Below are 21,726 nucleotides of genomic sequence, written 5' to 3' on the forward strand. Positions count from 1 at the left end.
TGTGCCCGTTGGACACTGTAGACCTGAAGTACACCCGTGGATATTTTGCATAAAGATTAACTGAGACATTGTGGAATGTAATGATTTTCAATGTTTCTTGTTCATTACTTTCAAGGCAAAACTGGAGAGAATCTCATCTGCCGTTAGGCGGCCAAAATGAAACATACTGAACTCATTCAGTGCCGTGGATTTTAGTAAATGAAATTTATTACTTTGCTTTTTAATTTTGAAATTAATGAAATATCAAAACTGAGAAGTCTCTAGCATTCACATTTAATATTATGACATGATATTTTAATTAAATAATACAGTCAGCCTAATGGCCGACTAAATCCTGCTAGGGGAGATGAGCTCCCTGCACTACGAAGTTCTGTAAAAACTTTGTTAATTACAATTAATGGCTGCGAACATGTGAGGTGACATCTAAGTCCATTATACACACTTTCCAAAAACAATTATATGTATATTTAACTAAATTACAACCAAACTTACTTTACATATTTACCTGCGCTACAATGGCGGCCTACCTCTAGACGAAACAAAAACAGGAGCGCTTTCAATAAAACAGTCTCTGGTCATGTTCATTTTCATTACAGAGATAAAAATAATGAGGTTTGCTTTTTATATAACATCGCTGTTTGTGATTTTTGGTGGCATAATTTAACTTCCTTTTAATCTTTCGTATTCATCGCGCACACGTACACAGTCTTGAAGTAATATATAATTCATACGTGACACAAGCAAAAACCTTTTTTCTTTTACCAAAGTGTCAATCACAGGCGTTCACTTAAGGCCGAGAGCAATGCGTTTGCCTAGAGTTATTAGAGACCACAGATCACGACACTGCATGAAATAAGTGCAGAAATTAATATGGAATGTACGACGAACGTATCCGTTACGACACTGTGGCAGAATTTGTCATTAATGAGCTGTGGCGGCAAACGACCGACGTGAATGCCTTTGTTAATAGCAAGAGATTGTCTGCACCGCCTCTCCTGGGCTCGTGACCTCATCGGCTGAAGCCGAGACGACTGGAAAACCATCGTCTGGTCAGATGAGTCCCGATTTCAGTTGATAAATGCTGATGTAGCGTTCGAGTGTGGCGCAGATCACCGAAGCCAGCTACACAAGTTGTCAACAATTTACTCTGAAAGCTGGTGACGGCTCCATAATGGTGTGGAAGGTTGACATTGAAGGTCCTCTGGTCCAACTGAACCGATCATTAACTGAATATGTTTATGTTCGGCTACTTTGTGACCTTCAGCACCGATTCATGAACTCCATATTCCCAAACAACGATGCACCACGTCATGGGCCACAAATGCTCGCGATTGGTTTGAAGAACTTTCTGGACAGTTCGAGACAATAATTTGGCGACACAGATCGCTCGACATGAATCTCGTCGGACATTTATAGGGCATAATCGAGAGGTCAGTTCCTAAACACAATCCTGCACCGGCAAAACTTTCGCCCTTCATTTTACAGGTGCTTCTTTATCACATCAATTTTTTTACGCTTCACTATGACAGGTTTCGGCAACTGCCATCTTCAGGTCATAAAATGTTCTAATGCAATATCAACGTCAAACTAAACATGTTGCTACATAGTAAGTGCACTGAAAGATAATCACGGACTCATTTTCAGACTTAATGTCTTCAATTGAAAACTTTCGCCATTACGAACGGCTATAGAGGCCACATGGCTCCATGTTCCTGCAGAGCACCCCGAACGACTTGTTGAGTCTATGCCGTGTCGATTTCTGCACTATGCCGTGGAAAAGGAGGTCCGAAACGATGCCGGGATATATAAGGTCCTACACGATATTAGGGAGTATCCTATGACATTTGTCACCTCGGTGTATTATCATAGCCGGCCTGTGTGGCCGAGCAGTTCTAGGCGCTTCAGTCTGGAAGTCTGACTCAGCATATAATCTTCCATAAATTTAAAAGAAATGGTGTTACGATTAAGAGTACAACGGTAATTCCATTCTCAAATTCAGAACAGGGAGCTGAAGGTAAAAAGAGTACATTGAAGGACTCTATGAGGGGGAGTTACATGATGACGTGATACAAGAAGAAATAGGAGTCGTTATATAAGAGATAGGGATCCAGACTAGAATGAGAATTTAAAAGAGCTTTGGAAGACTTTCCCAGAAGCCGGGTGTTCTGTGAGCACGACCTCTTGCTCTTCAGTTGCTCCACGGTTATGCAGAATAGACTGGTGCTGAATCTATCATCCCTCATCATATAAAATGATAGATTACCCTTCCATGAAGCTAATAGGATACTCACAGGCATTAACAGCCTCGCGCATCGAAAAACGTTATTTGCTATGTTCCTGAACTCGTCAGGGGCCTCACCTGTTGCTTATGGTTCGAGGACCTGAGCATTTGGATAGAATAATTTACTTTTAATTCTTGCTGAATTACAGGGTTTCACCTCGTAAAACGATGTGTAGAAATGACACAGGACACATAAAAATTTTATAAAACAATTTGAGAATGAACTGACGTACTTAAAGTAGAACAATGACAAGAAAATGAGTGGTTATTAGCGTCGCCACCGGCATGATGCTGGACAGTAACGGTTAAGATGGTGCTCAAACAAATAAAACATACAAATTACGTTTTCGACCGTAATAGCAATATTATGTGATCACGCAAGAAAGGTACACTACTGGCCATTAAAATTGCTACAGCAAGAAGAAATGCAGATGATAAACAGGTATTCATTGGGCAAATATATTATACTAGAACTGACATGTGATTGCATTTTCATGCAATTTGGGTGCATAGATCCTGAGAAATCAGTACCCAAAACAACCAATCTGGCCGTAATAACGGCCTTGATACGCCTGGGCATTGAGTCAAACAGAGCTTGGATGGCGTGCAGAGGTACAGCTGCCCATGCAGCTTAAACACGATACCACAGTTCATCAGGAGTAGTGACTGGCGTATTGTGAGGAGCCAATTGCTCGGCCACCATTGACCAGATGTTTTCAATTGGAGACAAATCTGGAGAATGTGCAGGCCAGGCCAGCAGTCGAACATTTTCTTCATCCAGAAAGGTCCGTACAGGACCTGCAACATTCGGTCGTGCATTATCCTGGTGAAATGTAGGGTTTCGCATGAATCGAACGAAGTGTAGAGCCACGGGTCATAACACATCTGAAATGTAACGTCCACTGTTCAAAGTGCCGTCAATGCGAACAAGAGGTGACCGAGACGTGTAAACAGTGGTACCCCATACCATCACGCCGGGTGATACGCCAGTATGGCGATGACGAATACACGCTTCCAGTGTGCGTTCACCGTGATGTCGCCAAACACGGATGCGACCATCATGATGCTGTAAAAAGAACCTGGATTCATCCGAAAAAATAGCGTTCTGCCATTCGTGCACCCAGGTTCGTCTTTGAGTACACCATCGCAAGCGCTCCTGTCTGTGATGCAGCGTCAAGGGTAACCGCAGCCATGGTCTCCGAGCAGATAGTCCATGCAAAGGTCGTCAAAGGTCGTCAAACTGTTCGTGCAGATGGTTCCTGTCTTCAAAACGTCCACATCTGTTGACTCAGGGATCGAGACGTGGCTGCACGATCCGTTACAGCCATGTGGATAAGATGACTGACATCTTGACTGCTAGTGATATGAGGCCGTTGGGATCCAGCACGGCGTTCCCTATTACCCTTCTGAACCCACCGATTCCATATTCTGGTAACAGTCATTGAATCTCGACCACCGTGAGCACCAATGTCGCAATACGATAAACCGCAATCGCGATAGGACGCATGTCTCCTGCTTACACGAGACGTCACAACAAGTGTTTCACCAGGCAATGCCGGTCGACTGCTGTTTATGTATGAGAAATCGGTTGGAAACTCTCCTCATGTCAGCACGTTGTATATGTCGCCACCGGCGCTAACCTTGTGTGAATGCTCTGAAAAGGTAATCATTTGCATATCACAGCATCTTCTTCCTGTCGGTTAAATTTCGCGTCTGTAGGGCGTCATCTTCGTGGCGTAGCAATTTTAATAGCCAGTAGTGTATAAATTCGAACAGAAACAAGAAACAGGTAGATGAATAATGGATGAGTTCAGAAAGAAACATTATTACCCGGGTGGGCTCCAATGAATGAACTCGGTAACGGAAGGAAACATGGGTGGTTACGAAAGAAACAAATCTTCTTTGGCGCAAGAATTAGATGCAGAAAAACTTGTATACTAGTGCATAATGCACATGGTTCAAGTTAGGAAGAGTAGGTGACAAAATGCAGAAATAAACTCACGATTCCTCAACATGTTGCAATCTCCAAAGAGAAACTTCGAAGATTTGGCAGAGCGCCGAAGTGACGAAAAACACGTACGAGCGAGGAGTCTGGAGTGACATCACCAAGTATAAGTTCGAATGAGATCACCTACATCAATCTGAATACGAATGCCCCTCTCAACTTTTTAGTAGCCTTCCATCAGAACACGGACGGAGCCCCTCACTGTCTTCTCTAGACAAATCCATGAAGGGCCTAAGTGCTTCGCCAGTCAGGGATTTGTAATCATATTCCCTAGCTCCAACCGTAAAGTTAAAGAGGCCTCTGTCTAACGAGATTCGTGCTTGAAAAAATGGGAAACGTGTGTCACCCCATTTCCTAATGAGTACAGGATATGGATTGAGAGTAAATCAAAGAAAGACGAAAACAATGAGTAGTAACAGAAAAGACAACAGCGAAGAACTTAACGTCGAAGTTGGTGATCACGAAGCAGATGCCGTTAAGGAATTCTGCTAGCTAGGCATCAAAATGGCCCTTGACGGGCGGATCAAAGACGACATAAGAAGCGGATTAGCACTGGCAAAAAGGGAGTTCCTGGGCAAGAAGAGTGTACTAATTTCAAACACAGATGTTAACTCGAAGAAGAAATTTCTGAGAATGTACATACGGTGCACAACATTGTTTGGTAGTGAAATACTGACCGTGCGAAAACTGGAGCAGAAGGGAATTGATATATTTGAGACGTGGTGCTAGTGAAAAATGTTGTAAACTAGGCGGACTGACGATATCAGGAATGAGGAGGTTCTCCAAAGATTTGGCGTAGAAATGAATATATGGAAACACTGACAAGAAGAAGGGACAGGATCGTAGGACATCTGTTAAGATATAATGAAATGACTTCAATAGTAATAGGCAGAAACTGTAGAGGGAGAGGTAGATTGGAATACATCGAGCAAATAATTGAGGATGTAGGTTGCAAGTGCTGTTCAGAGATGAAGAGTTTGGCACGGGAGGTGAATTAATAGAGGGCCAGTCAGGAGACTGACGAATGAAAAAAAAATGATTCCAAGTAAAAAACTACTTCCAAGGGCGTGAGGGATAATACTTTCTTCCGACAGACAGCAGATAAGGTGTTGAAGTGGGGACACGTGGGCGCAAAACAGTTGGTATATACTGACAGGCATAGTCCACTTAGAGGTGCAGTTATGACGGTGCAGAAAACACCAGGTAGTAAATCATGTGATGTGTTGAAAGAAGATTATCAGACGCAGAGAAAAAGCAACTAACTCTAGAAGTGGGTACATAAGGTCATAAAAACAGCACTTACACCGCTACAGCCTGAGTATTTACTACATAAATGCAAAAATTTCGAAAAGTTCTTGTCTGATTTACTTCCAAATTTTTTCAGGGTGCACAAACAACGTTCGCCACATTTTCAAGTGTTCGGAAGGATGAAATCTATACTACTGTGTAAGAAGAGGTTGTTACTAAAAATCTCTTTACCAGATTAATAGAAATATTAATCAAGACTGTAACAAACATTCAAACAGAGGACTGTAATCACTAACCACACGGACACAGGCTACATATATTTTAAATGTATATGATATATGAACGTATATATAATATATAAAGGGCAAATTTGTGTACAAACCTTCAAAAAGTTCTTTAGAAATTAACTTCAGATTTTTTACGATACTCTAATGAACATTCGAATGGACAGATGCTACATACACTGAAGAAAAAATAAATCGCAACGCCTGAAGGAGTTACGCAACATAAACGAAACGTAGTAGGCGTGTCATCATGACTCGCCTTACTGACAATGAACGAATGGAGTAATAGGGCAGAAATGTTGACACTAGACGTTATTGTTGGTAGCTGTGGTCACAAGAATGTACGGTCGCAAGAAGACCAGGCCTTGGACGGCCTCTTGGGACTACCGAAGACCATCGTGTTCGGCGTATGGCTCTGTCACATTGTACTGCATATGCAGCAGCAATTTGAGCAGCAGTTGGCATCACAGTGACACAACGAACTGTCACAAACTGGTTACATCAAGGACGCTCTGAACCATACGCCATGTTGCGTGCATTCCACTGATCACCAGCCACCACCATTTACGGGTTCATTGGTGCCAAGCGAGAACTGTCTGCGTGCTAGACACGACATAAACCCGGAATTACGGTCTATGATTGCAGGGTCACTCCCGTTGTTACCCCGAGCACCCTGTCTGAAAAACCGTACGTCAGTCTGGTGATTCGTCCTGTTAAGTTCCCATTCATGAACAGCATTCCAGGAGCTGTTTTCCAACAGGATACCACTCTTTCATATAACGCTGCTGCAACTCAATACGCTCTACAGAGTATTGGCATGTTGTCTTGGCCTGCTCGTTCACCGAATCTGTCTAAAGGTTGAGCACATACTGGACACCATCAGACTACAACTCCAGCGTCATCGACAAACTGCATTGACCATCCCTGTATTGAGTGACCATGTGCAACAGGCATGGAACTCCACCCGACGAATGCCAACCTGCCCTCGTACAACACAGCGCATGCATGCACGTTTACATCCTTGCATTGAACTTTCTGACGGTTACACCTGTTATTAGTGTACCAATATTTCCAATTTTCGATGCCTTATCTCGCTCTTACATTAAGTTGTGATCTTGGAATGTTAATCACGTAAATGTGTTAAGTAATCAAATAAGTTTCCGAAATTTCATTACATAAATTATTTATTTTGGTGTTGCGACTTTTTTCCGCCAATTAAATGATACTCTACAATACCGACAGACAGATATAGGATGTATATATATTTTAAAGAAAAATGAGCATATTTTCTGTTAAAACCGGCTGCTTGAAAGAAAATGTCATGCTTTGCTGTGCTGTGGAAAATATGTGGTTTCGTTTTCTACAATAGTATGCCACTTAAACCCTTAGACAAATTGTTTCTCCCATACATATGTTTCTCGTTACAATTTTAAACTAATGAACTGTTTTGTTTCTCCCTTGTAGTCGATTTTAAAAGAAAAAAAGTTATATTTAAGGCCTGTGGGCTTAAATATGCGGTACCACGGAGCCCAAATCATCCGAAACTTACTAGTCGTACTTGATCGTAGCTTAAAACAGTGTGAAATACTGTCTTTGTAGCTACTCGCCTCACAGATCCAGGAGCTGGAGATGTTTGTCTCATACTCTGAATACCAATGATCCAAACCTATTTACCCACTCATTTTTAGCGACTCCAGTTCCCATCCAAGGTTTCACTGCAGTAACTCGAAACAAGGCTCACGGTCAGAGACAGCTGGGGGTGGGGGGCTATGAGCTGGACTGATAGGGTGGAGGAAATGGGCATAAAGAGGGGAGAGTAGGAGGTGGAGGGAGAGCGGGCGAGAGAAGGCAGAGAGAGAAGGAGGAGGTGACGGGCAGAGAAATAGGGAGTTTCCTGTGGTCAGGGAGAGGGGCGTAGATGAGGACGTACAGTACGTGATTAAAAGTATCCGGACACCTGGCTGAAAATGGCTTAAAATTTTGAGGCGCCCTCCATCGGTAATGCTGGAATTCAGTATGGTGTTGATCCAGTTTGCCTTTATGATACCTTCCACTCTTTCAGGCATACGTTGAGTCAGGCCCTGGAAGGTTTGTTGGGGATTGGCAGCCATTCTTCAAGGAGTGCTCCACTTAGGAGAGGTATCGAAGTCGGTCGGTGCGGCCTAGCACTAAGTCGGCGTTCCAAAATTTCCCTATGGTATTCTATACGATTGAGGTCTTTACTCTGTGCTGGCCAGTCCATTAAAGGAATGTTATTGTCGTGTAACCAATCCGCCACCGACCGTGCATTATGAACAGGTGGTCGATCGTGTTGAAATATGCAATCGCCAACCCCGAATTGCTCTTCAACAGTGGGAAGCACGCAGGTGCTTCAAAAATCAGTATAATCCTGTGCTATGATAGTGCCACGCAAAACAACAAGGGGTGCAACCCTCCTTCATGAAAAACACCCCCACACCGTAACACCAGCGCCTCCTGATTTTACTATTGGCGCTACACACGCTGGCAGATGACGTCACCAGCGCCTCCGAATTTTACTATTGCCGCTACACACGCTGGCAGATGACGTTCACAGGGCATTCGCCAGACCCACGCCCTGTCTTCGGATCGCCACATTGTCTACCGTGATTCGTCACTCCACACAACGTTTTTCCATCGTTAAGTCGTCCTATGTTTACACTCCTTACACTAAACGAGGCGTTGTTTGGCATTTACCGGCGTGATGTGTTGCTTACGAGCAGCCACTCGACCATGAAATCTAAGTTTTCTCACCTCCTGCCTAACTTGCAGTGGATCCTGTTGCAGTTTGGAATTCCTGTGTGATGGTCTGGGTAAATGTCTGCCTATTTCACCGTCAACTATCAGCGGCCTCTGTCAGTCAACAGACGTGGCTAGCCTGTAACGCCTTTGTGCTGTACGTGTCCCTTCACGTTTCCGCTTCATTGTCACATCGGAAACAGTGAACCTACGGATGTTTAGGACTGAGGAAACCTCGCGTGCAGACTTATGACACAAGTGACACCCAATCACCTGACCACGTTCAAAGTTCCTAGGAGTTCCTAGGAGCGCCCCATTCTCCTCTCTCACGATGACTACTGAGGTAATATGGAGCACCTATCAGTAGGTGGTAGCACAATGCACCTAATATGAATAACGTATGTTTTTGTGGGTGTCGGGATACTTTTGTTTACATAGTGTATATCCCATTCACAATCAAACTTATCAGTTTGAAAAGAATTGGTTTATTCGCTAACATGCTACAGAACTCGAAAACGATACCAATACAGATATGCCATATGGCAAGAAGCCCAGCCCGGCAACAGAGTATCAACTACGACAACACCCAAACTGAGTTTTGATCTCTAAACTATGTAGCACGCTGGAGAAAGAAATCTAGGTTCGAGGGGGAAGTATTACACAAGACATTCTTCTTTTCTAGTTAGTTAAATTTTTAAATTTAATAACGTATCCACCCCATTACAATACATGGCTCCTACTACGAACCCAATTCAAACCACAAGAACAGCATTATTAGATGTTGCGTGTTGCGGGTCAACAAACCCATGCTCTGCAAACGTATGACGTCAACCGCCAGAAGACAACTACGGCACGACACGCACCCGATGGGTGGTATCGAATGATGCGGAAGCTGAGCTTCACGTTTTATCTCCTAATACTGCAGACGTCATCTGATAGTACAAAGAGTCAACTCAGCAATATATACAGGTCTCCACGCATACCTCGCCTCGTAATGTCTTCGGTCAGCTGCCAAATTTGCGACTTTCTTTTCCCGTTTGAATTTATGTGGCATATCTGAACGTCCTACAATAAACGTATTTGGATCTTAATGAAAATACGATTATATCATCGGAGGAACGAATTTCATAGTACCTGTTCGCAGTGTATGATCTGTTATTGCCATCTATCCTTGTTGCCTACTCGACAGTTGTTCCTGCGTTCTTTAAGCCCGGTCTTAATGCTTCTTTTAGTGCTTCCTAACTACGTTTAATTGTATATCCTGGAGATTTCGTGTACTGCTTCCGTGTCAAGTGGTGGAGATACGTCTATTGCTGTGTTCAAATATTCTCGCACTTCTCTTGGAGATTTAAACGTTTCCTAGCACTCTGTTAATGCGATCTGTGACAGTTATTACGAGTTATAGCAAAACATTCGCTTTAGGTGGTTCTCCTTCGTTAGATAACGATTTAAAACAGGGAAGTTGGGGGTCTTAGTGCTAAATAAAGCAAACAGCGCCAATTCCCCTACAGTACAAGCCTCATGCCACACGTTGGAGTTACTCAGTAATTTTTATTTAATTATTTTTTGTTTGGGGATTAGTGACGATACAGCCAGCCGGAGTTACAAAAGTACCGTGTTAGCATAATCGAAAATTTCACAGTGGAACAATAATACAGTGATAAGAGTTTGACGTGTCAATGTAAGTTCATAATGTAAAATGAAATCATAAAATTATAAACACCGTACAGTAGTGTCTAGTAAACACTATTAAACTATTGTAAAATATTTCCATGAGAGGACGACATCCATATATATATATATATATATATATATATATATATATATATATATATATATATATATATATATCAAACTGGTAAAGTAAAACAGTTCCACGTTTGTGTGTGTGGGGAGGGGGGGAGGGGGGGGGGGGAGCGGGAAGAGGCGGTAAAAAGGTGCCAAAGCTTCGTGTGGATGCAGAAGTCACGTGATGTTCATTATGCTTCGTCGTTGGGAACAATAACAGAGAAGAGTGGTTCGATTCAACGGCTAGGGAACGTCCCATTCATAGTTCCTGTTGGTAAGCAGACTACTTAACCGTTGATCTGAGTCCCGTGTAAGGGATAGGTGTTGGGCCTCCGAAATTTTAGGCAGCGGTCTCATAATGTCACAAGCTAATCACGGAGCAGAACGTGTAAACTGTTTAGTTTGCTGAGCTTATTTAAGTTTGGAATTATGTACTGCGCCTGTATCGCTTCGAAAGATGCCTCGAGCAGTGGGAGAAGAATTGCCAAATACATAAATATGATTTAAACCGCAAAACAAAAATCGTCAGAAGTTGTGATGTCTTTTTTGGTAAAAACATGGCTCAATAGGTGGCCGGTTTCGTGGGAGCTGAGCATCTCGATTTATTATTAAGGTCGGTTGATCGGCCGAAGGGAACCAAACAGCTATAATCCGTTTATCGTAAGAATGAACCTGATGTAAACAAACACAAAAGCGTTGATTGGTCAGAAGCTGTAACACACGTACACTGGTGTTGCTACGTTCTTGCAAATAGGTCCTACTTATTTATTAGATATATTATTACTAAGTTACGTTAAATGTAACTTTAAGGTACTCAAGTGTATTAACAGCAATCAAAGTGTTTCTTAATCACTCTTTAGCAACGTGGTTTTAATTTCAAAAATCGTGTACAGTCACACCTTCCGCAGCGTTGTGCTCTGATTGTCGCGCTGTTAACGAGCGGTATGAAAATGACTGAGGCTGCTTTCTCTTCCGTTGTGAAACAAGCGTGTGGAATATGGTTAAAAATTGCTGAGAATTGTGTTGCTCATACGTTTTTCATAAATCGACTCTGAAGTTTTTCCAGCCACTGTATGTACAGTGGACATGTATATCCAGTATAAAAAAAGAAAAAAAAGCTGCGTGAAAGAATCAAGAGCGAACTTCAAAGGATGTCATGTGATGTCCACCATGAAAAAACACAATGAACAAAAAAAAAGTTGCGCCATCGGTAACGCAATGGAACACTAACCAAATGCAGGTAATGGCTTTATTCAATTTGAAACACTTACATTTCCTAATTATAAAGCTCATCATCATTTTGTATGAATGATTAACGTTTTCTTGTTTCTAATTACATATTGGACGCGAAATTCAAACACAAATTCTTAATTATGGATGTTTTATGAAAGACTTCATGAAAGTTCCTTAAATTATGAAAACATAACAATTTAATTTCTTAAGGCAGAAATGAGAAACTAAATTCTCTTTATTTGGACTACGTCCATCATTTTATACCACAGAGGTAGATAGGTGTCTTAGAAACACGAAAAACAATCATTTTCACAGCATCGAGCACATCATACAGTTGCTGCATTTTTAGATTTTCACTCTACTATTACAATATTAACCCAACAGAGCTGATCTGGAGCCAAGTTGCGCGATTTGACCCGAAAACTAACAAAACTGTTAAGCAGCCAGACGTACTGGAACTAACGCACGCAACTTTTTCACACGTTACTGCCGAACTCTGGCGAAATATAGAACGGCTCGTTATAAAATAAGAAGATGTGACACTTCCAGAACTGAAATGTATTTCTCGGATTAGGATGAGGAAGGAGCTAAGAGATTACAAGACGACTGACTGTAGTTAATACCTTCAGTGGCTTCATTGTTCAACACTACAGTGAAGTCCCAGCAGTATGCTATTGTGTTACACAGGGCTCGCTGAGAATAATTACCGTAAGTTAGAAATTTTTATCACTCTTGTTTGTAATTAGTATACTACGTCAGGTGAGAACGAGTACAGTTTACGTTTTCCGTCTGGTCACCTAAGAAGCGCGCGCTAGTGCTGGAGTTTCTCCGAATATTATTTCATTCCCTTCAAAAATTAAGTGACATTCGAAGCTATATTGTTTATTTGCTCGTCTCTTTTCACGACTGATCTGCAAGTGCTCGTATCGTTGCAGGTTAGTTGGACCACTCGCTGGCCAGCGCCGGTAAAGCTGTTGTCCAGCATTGCCGCTCAGTCTTTGTTCGTGTAACAGAGCATAAAACTGATCCTTATGATCGTACTTGACTTCACTGGTCACAACTTGGCTTCCGCTCCACGTAAAACGAAATCCAATGAGATTCAAGTAAAAGCGGAAGAATACATGACGTGATTCTTACATCAGGTTCATTCTTTTGATGAACAGAGTATAGGTCATAGGTCCCATCCGATTAGAAAAGTATGGGGAAGGAATTTGGCCATACCCTTTCAAAGGAACCATTCCGACGTTTGCATGAAGCGATTCAAGGGAATCACGGGAAACCTAAATCAGAATGGCTGGACACGGGTTTGAACCCTCGTCCTCCCGAATACGAGTCCACTGTGCTAACCACCGCACCACCTCGCTCGGTGATTTATTATTAAATATCAACAGCAACAACATTAAGCTTCAATAATGTTAGCTTGTAATAAGAAATGTAAAAGCACCATAGAGACAGTGTTGGCCGGCCGCGGTGGTCTCGCGGTTCTAGGCGCGCAGTCCGGAACCGTGCGACTGCTACGGCCGCAGGTTCGAATCCTGCCTCGGGCATGGATGTGTGTGATGTCCTTAGGTTAGTTAGGTTTAAGTAGTTCTAAGTTTTAGGGGACTGATAACCACAGCAGTTGAGTCCCATAGTGCTCAGAGCCATTTTTAGAGACAGTGTTGATGTTGAACTTGCTAGTGAAGGCAAGGTTTAAGAATGACGAAGAAAGATTCAAAAGCTTGTGAACTTATAACAAGCGTTCTCTATCAATATGGTGCCACGTGGTTGGCATTTAGGAGACGCAGCTCAGTAAACTTGAAGTCAGTTTCTTCTGCGTGAAAGGTTCTCCTTGGCTTGATCCGGTTTGACATTTACTCCAGTTTCCAATCGTAGGTACCTGATAGATGTGGACTCCGTCAACATTACTGCTGACCACGTGCGTCCCCTAACGCTTGAGTCATTCTCCGATAACGACAGCATCTTCCAGCAGGATAACGGTACATATCACAATGCCCAGTCACAGAAGCTCTAAAGTGAAGTCATGTTCATGTTTTTTTCCGGGAAATTCGGCAGATGTGAATGCGACGAGGCATATTTGGGACGCTTGGGTTGCCTGTTCGACGCCCACAAATCGCCGGCTCGTAATTTGCGGGAAGTGATTGGTACATGCTTAGATACCTGGTGCCATAAACCTGCAAAAACCTAACAAGGACTTTTCGAAACCATTCCACGCAGAATTTCTGGTGTATGGTGTTCATATTACAAACGTTGACCCTGTCGCTGTTAAGCAGGTTGTTATTGTGTTCTCAATGCATTTAGAATTTCAGGTTTTTGAGTTCCAATGTACTGACTACCTGTTGTGTAGGTTTAATTATTCGATTTAGTACAAGCAGTATTCGCCAAATATTTGGTAACATTCGGTGTAAGGTATGTAACGGTATGACATAATACGACAACGAATATGAAGGCGACTCCTCCTGCGGCGATTCAATCTTTAAAGTAAAAGCTGTAATCTTTTTCATGGTTCACAAAAATTTAAAAATTCTCAACTCTAAATATAGTGCCAATTTATCGAATAAGTTTCCTTTAATTTACGTCTATGGTCACAATCATTTTTTTAACAGATTATCGGTTTCGGTCTTTAATAACTATCATCAGATCTGTAGCAAATATGGGAAAAATATAAATACACTCGCAAACTGTATACAGCTTAAGAACAGTACATAGACGGTACGGAAAAGTAGTAGACAAAATTTACATTTGTACGCTTTAAATATGAAGAGGCATACCTGTTTCATAAAGACAAAGTCCTAATGTACTGCAGCCATAGTGGCATCGTGAAATGTTAAATGGGGAATCAGCACCAGCATCGTCGAATACATATAAATCACGTCACATGTACGAGTCATGTTGTCAGTAATACTACTGTTAAAAACCAGCTGCCGTACAGTAGCCACAAGATGTTTGTGTTGTAAGCTCGCCAGATGTCGCTAATGTCGGCATACACTAGTTTTCAATTATTAATTGAAACAGCGAAAATAAAGGGGAATACAATAGTTGAATTCTGTAAAAGGCTTATAAAGTGTAAAAGGCCTTATAGTAATAAAAAGCAATAAAAAGTAGAACACTACAAAAGTAATATTGTTAAAAAGAGGAAGAGGTGAAAAACAGTGGTTGACATGTGCTCTAGTACCAATATTCTAGATAATGACATAAATATTAAACACCGTTGATAGTGCACCGGTTAATATTAAACAACATAAAACAAATCGCTAAGCGAGTCACAAATGAATAATGTGAGTTCAAGATAATTTGTAATACCTACTACGCATGTGGAAATGTGAGTGGCCGAACGAAATTTCACGCTAACTCTTTTAAATTCCTGGAACTGAAAGAGAGAATTTTCAAAAACAGAGCTTGTATAATATACCAGAAGAGGAACCCACCGTTGCTCAGGTATTTATTTACAGCTCTGCGTCCACGCCCGTGCCACGTAGCGTCTGGCCTTGTGCTTAATGTTTGTGACGTCATATCTACCGGACTATGTGTCGCACAGTGATAACGATGCAGCTACATCCAGTGGCATACATGGATACTTTCTGATAAATGTATTGCAAATAGAAACAGTAGCAAAGAAGTAATTATTAATTTAATTCATGCATGATGCGGCCGTTTTTACCACATCTCACTGTTTACGAAGTTATACGTCCTGAATTATGTCTTGTACAGTGATATAATTTTACACTTATAATGAGCGATATATGTGCATACTATCTGTAAAATAAGCTGCGAATACAGTTAGCAGCAAAGTAAAAAAAATAATGTCATGCCTCATGCGGTACTTTTATTGCATAAACAGCGGAAAAGTAGTAAGCGATAAACATTTTTCATTTAATCATTTTGTAGGAGTTGTCAGTGAGAAAATTTCGAAAGGATTTGAAACTATGTATAAAATCTTTTTTAAGTCGCAAAGCGCTCTCATTTTCAAATTGTGGATTAATACAGGCTGGGAATTCACACATCGCTTCTTTTTCACCTCCCCTACCACCCTTTCGATAGCTAGGTGGTTCTTATCCTCAGAGTGGTTGTTGGCTGACACTTAGGTGTATTACGAAGCTTGGTTGAAACCGGTCAAGTGGCTGAAGAGGAGATGAGTAACGTGCATATGCATACGCACACGTGCAAACTCACACACACACACACACACACACACACACACACACATCAAAGGATTTATAACATGTATGAATTACATAAGATTCAAGGATATCTGCAGGTAGTCAGCGTCAAATTTAAAGGTTGGCCGGTAAATTTAGGCGTAAAACAATGTAATATAATGCACTGAATTAGGTCAAATGATCTGAATCGCTTTGACTGTCGGCCAACAGGAATCAACTGAAATCTTAAGTTATTACAATCTAGCAATGAGGAAGCCTCATGGAAGGCAGATATTTATCGAAAGAAATTAAATTGTAATTTTCAAGAATGATGGCCGAAGCACCAAAATTTCTGGTACGATTATTTCTCCCTCATAGTTAGTCCTTGACAGACAGGGCGTGTTGTTTTTGTAATTATATTTACATTTTTATTATGAATCATCAATACTGTGAGTGGCATGATGCAGCCAGCCATTACTTCCTCTCATTTGCCAACCTCCTCATCTCAGAGTCACACGGACACAAACGTTCTTACTTATTTGCTTGTATCTCTGTCTTTACCTACAAGTGTTTCCCTGCACTGCTCCAACTTGATCTCTCGATAGCAAAAAAGTGGAACATCGCTGAATTCAAGCAACATAACGTAGATGTGTCGCAGGTCTTCTAAACGCCTCTAAATAGTCGTTTGACTATACACAATGGCTATCGCAAGAGACCACTATAGAACGCTCCTCATTACGGCAGTCAGTCTAGATGAAAAATAATACCACAATATACAACAAATATTAGAAAATAAGTTATTACAGACGAGACAGTTCTTAACGCTTGTAAATTAAACTTCATTACAGTAAGTTACACTGCTGAAATCTTATCACACCCTTTAAATGACGTGAAGAGTTTTTGTTCGTGATCCGAATCTGAACACACTGTCAACCAAACACAGTTTGAGTGTCTGATCGAGACTCAACTAAGCATAAAGAGAGTTTGTCAACGCGAGGAAAACCGAAATTATGGGACAGAATCATTTTGAAGGGTTCAAATCCACAGAAAAATTGGAATCAAAGCTCCAATCCTAGTCCAGTGCCATTATTTTAAAAATTCTCAGGGCCACTTTAAATAAGAAATGGCGTTCCTGTGCCCTTACATGACGTCTGCTTTGTGAGCTAAAACAACATTACTAATGAAAGAAAGCTTACTAGAGACAGAGTTTCTGCAAGCAGCCACTTCCGCTTCTGGCTGCCAAAATTGTTCCAACTTTGTTCCAGTCACTAGCGAGTGGACATGTTTATTGGTGATTTGGAATCACTGCATTCCTTACTTGGCACTGTTGGAGGGGATGAGGGTTTGCTTGAAGCTGCTAAAAACTTGTACCAACTGCAGAAATCGAACTGACACCTCAGCCATTACAAGCTAGACTCAGTCCTACCAGCTACCGAATTTCGCGTGTGTTAGCATCATGCTTCTGTCATAATGGGGTACACAGCACGTGGTATGTGTGGTAACAGCCGCTTATCAGTTACAGGGCCCACACAATAGACAAGTAAGGTGGACAACTGTTCTTATATTAGAGCTTTATACATTCCAATTAGAAAGTGTACATGACACCTAAAGTAATTCGGGGGTTATGAGAATATTTGCCTGTCAGTATGTACTGCAAAAAAGGGATGACAGTCAATCGACAGTAATTAACACACCATTTCTATTCAATACATGTCTTTGAGCGGAAGGTGGAAAAGGCAATGTGAGTCGTTTTTAGCTTGAAAAGTCAGGTGGACAATGGCGTAGCAAAGGCGCACGGCAAGGATTACGACAGAAACCACTTAAAGGGGTGGCAGGAGGAAGGTCAGCGACCCACCCCCCCACCCCCCCGTGATTCAGAAGGGAGGACCGCGTGTAGCGGCACATATGCACAAGGGACATAGAAAAAGCTTTAGAAAGCTGTGCTTCGGATTTCCAATGGGATACAAACAAAAACTAGTAACGCATTTTGTAAATTAGCACCAAGCAATAGGATGGTTATGGTGTTGAAATAAGTTCTCTTCTATATACAAAGGTTAGACAAAAGAAAAATGAGTCCACTCGAGAATTTAGTTGTATTGAACGCCTGAAATCAAACAGTAGGAAAGAGAACAAAATACACACAGATAAAACTCTTAACTTGTACTTATCTCAGTTAATGAAATAAAATAACTTTCATCAGAAGGTAAATTAATAATGATGATGAAAAGAGAAGAAAGTAACAACTAATGTAACTCGTCTATAAGCAAAATGTGTTCTAGGGCAGGAGTTGAAAGTAAGGAGAAAAACAGAGATCAGCATGTGGATAGTTTAATGAAATTGTTGTAGATTCTCTCTTAAAGACATAGTGTGAAGGAAGGGGAAGTTGATTTTTGTAGAAGAAGTGAAGAAGTAGGAAGGAAACAGAGGATTAGAGGAGAAGGAGATGGGCATTTTTAATTCTGTTTCATCGAGGATGGTGAATGAATAATTGAAGAGATATTTTGGGGAATATGTGAAGCATATAGGATTTGTGGATGATACCACAATATGAAATTGAAATAGAAATATGAGAGAAATAAGAATACAAAGTTGTTAGGAGCTAATTATTAGGAAAGAGGGATTGAAATATTAAACTAAGCAAGAAACATGTTATTTTATGGAAGGAGGTAGAATAGTAGGATGTCAAGTTCAGCCAGAAAAGATTTCTATATGGAAGAGTATGATGAGGGAAGATAGGAATGTAAAAGTTTAAAATCGAGAAAAGAGGAGGGAGGGATAAGTATGACGTTAAAAACAATACAACAGAACAATAGAGACGATTTTTGAAAGGCAAATCAAGTTTATTTTGAAGTTCTGTTACAGCTAAGGACAAAAAGACGAGATTGCAGAGAAGAAGATGCAGGAGTCGTAGTCAAGATGTAAAGTTTTCAAAACAACATAATATACTTGTAGTTAGAAACACTAAGAGGAGTAAACAATTGAAAATTTACTAACCTACTAACCATCAACACCATCAATCTCATTCTTACTATCCATCGTAATGAAGATGAGGCAACCATGACCGTTTTCTTGTGGTAGAATTAAATTAAATGAGTAAAAATGGTAAGCTAGATTTTTGATTGAATTAATGATACTTTTTGTCAAGTCATATAAAAAATTGGTTTAATATTTGTAAATTTGATACTGTAATCTAAGGATGTAAAGAAAGTAAGATATCACATAAGGGAGATATTCAGTGTTTGAGATGGAGTCAGCAGCCAAGGTGCAGCATCATTGCAGGCAGATCGACGACGAGACTGAGGGGAGTGCTTAGTCGCGAGAGGAAGGAACACTGACTGTGAATGACTGGTACGTCAGCTTACGAGATAACAAAAGAAGAGGCCTTGGTGGAAACGGCATTCCTAGAGGATAACTCCTCTGTATAAAAGTTTGGAGAGATACAATACAGCTTGAATGTAAGAAAAATGTACTCTGTAGTGAGCTTTATTCCTACGAAAGCCACACACAAGAGTAATAACAACGGTTTTTTCGAATGAGTTCGTCACTAATCACTTCTGTCGCAAGCTATTCATAGCAGCATATGAAGAGATAAAGAATGCCCTCGGCATCGGAACAGAGGCGGAAATATTACGGCGAGAACCAGCGAAGGCTTAGATTCACCACAGAAAGAAAAAGAACAGCGTTTTTATAACTCAATGTGCAGAATGAAACTTCCTGGCAGATTAAAACTGTGTGCCCGACCGAGACTCGAACTCGAGTTCGAGTCTCGGTCGGGCACACAGTTTTAATCTGCCAGGAAGTTTCATATCAGCGCACACTCCGCTGCAGAGTGAAAATCTCATTCTGGAAACATCCCCCAGGCTGTGGCTAAGCCATGTCTCCACAGTATCCTTTCTTTCAGGAGTGCTAGTTCTGTACGTTTCGCAGAAGAGCTTCTGTAAAGTTTGGAAGGTAGGAGACGGATACTGGCAGAAGTAAAGCTGTGAGTACCGGTCGTGAGTCGTGCTTCGGTAGCTCAGTTGGTAGAGCACTTGCCCGCAGAAGACAAAGGTCCCGAGTTCGAGTCTCGTTCCGGCACACAGTTTTAATCTGCCAGGAAGTTTCATATCAGCGCACACTCCGCTGCAGAGTGAAAATCTCATTCTGGAAACATCCCCCAGGCTGTGGCTAAGCCATGTCTCCACAGTATCCTTTCTTTCAGGAGTGCTAGTTCTGCACGTTTCGCAGAAGAGCTTCTGTAAAGTTTGGAAGGTAGGAGACGGATACTGGCAGAAGTAAAGCTGTGAGTACCGGTCGTGAGTCGTGTTTCGGTAGCTCAGTTGGTAGAGCACTTGCCCGAGGAAGGCAAAAGTCCCGAGTTGGAGTCTCGGTCGGGCACACAGTTTTAATCTGCCAGGAAGTTTCATATCAGCGCACACTCCGCTGCAGAGTGAAAATCTCATTCTGGAAACATCCCCCAGGCTGTCGCTAAGCCATGTCTCCACAGTATCCTTTCTTTCAGGAGTGCTAGTTCTGCACGTTTCGCAGAAGAGCTTCTGTAAAGTTTGGAAGGTAGGAGACGGATACTGGCAGAAGTAAAGCTGTGAGTACCGGTCGTGAGTCGTACTTCGGTAGCTCAGTTGGTAGAGCACTTGCCCGAGGAAGGCAAAAGTCCCGAGTTGGAGTCTCGATCGGGCACACAGTTTTAATCTGCCAGGAAGTTTCATATCAGCGCACACTCCGCTGCAGAGTGAAAATCTCATTCTGGAAACATCCCCCAGGCTGTGGCTAAGCCATGTCTCCACAGTATCCTTTCTTTCAGGAGTGCTAGTTCTGCATGTTTCGCAGAAGACCTTCTGTAAAGTTTGGAAGGTAGGAGACGGATACTGGCAGAAGTAAAGCTGTGAGTACTGGTCGTGAGTCGTGCTTCGGTAGCTCAGTTGGTAGAGCACTTGCCCGCGGAAGGCAAAGGTCCCGAGTTCGAGTCTCGGTCGGGCACACAGTTTTAATCTGCCAGGAACTTTCATATCAGCGCACACTCCGCTGCAGAGTGAAAATCTCATTCTGGAAACATCCCCCAGGCTGTGGCTAAGCCATGTCTCCACAGTATCCTTTCTTTCAGGAGTGCTAGTTCTGCATGTTTCGCAGAAGAGCTTCTGTAAAGTTTGGAAGGTAGGAGACGGATACTGGCAGAAGTAAAGCTGTGAGTACCGGTCGTGAGTCGTGCTTCGGTAGCTCAGGTGGTAGAGCACTTGCCCGCAGAAGGCAAAGGTCCCGAGTTCGAGTCTCGGTCGGGCACACAGTTTTAATCTGCCAGGAAGTTTCAAATCTGTGCACACTCCGCTGCAGAGTGAAAATCTCATTCTGGCAATGTGCAGAATAGTGCGAAACCGTCATCAGACCATACGAAATTTAACAAATGTGGGACAATCCCTGAAAACACATGGGTCGGAGCATGAAAAATGTGAAAGGCTGTTCAACGTATCTAGATGAACAACTGATTACAATGAAGAATACACAACAATTGCAAAGAAGACGCCATAAGAACGAATAAACGATAATGATGTTAAACAGGTTTTCAATCCTAATTCCTGGCCCAGAGAACAATGAAGACTCAGCAAGAAGTACCAAGAACAGAAGACACAATGCAGAAGATTTGGAAGAAGGAAGAGCCTTGACCAGAAGAGATCAAGAAACGTTCACAAATCCATTCTCATAAAAGACCATTATTACATTTAACTACCAACGAGAATCTAATTTAGCTGTTCTAACAGCACAAATATGCGATTTTCTTTATGGCACATTGCAACACCTTCAGAGTGCATACAAAAAAAAAATGGAAGATAATAACTCTTATCGAAATCTGCAGACGAAATGACTAATGTTGAACCGGCATAAGGATTCGACGGATATTGAAGCATAAAGGTTTAGACTGCCAAAACTGGATCTCCAATTCCACAGCACCACAGGCACATGCACAATGGAACAAAGGCACATTCACGACCCACTCAG

The 21,726-nt window shown here is 41.8% G+C and overlaps 1 non-coding gene across 1 annotated transcript; it reads left to right on the plus strand.

The window, feature by feature from the left end:
- Window positions 1-20,638: 20,638 nt before the first annotated feature.
- On the plus strand, window positions 20,639-20,713 carry Trnap-cgg (transfer RNA proline (anticodon CGG)). The gene has a single exon. It is a non-coding gene; the product is annotated as a tRNA-Pro (tRNA).
- The last annotated feature ends 1,013 nt before the right edge of the window (window positions 20,714-21,726 follow it).

The sequence above is a fragment of the Schistocerca gregaria genome, chromosome 7, assembly GCF_023897955.1.
Source record: "Schistocerca gregaria isolate iqSchGreg1 chromosome 7, iqSchGreg1.2, whole genome shotgun sequence".
NCBI lineage: Eukaryota > Metazoa > Arthropoda > Insecta > Orthoptera > Acrididae > Schistocerca > Schistocerca gregaria.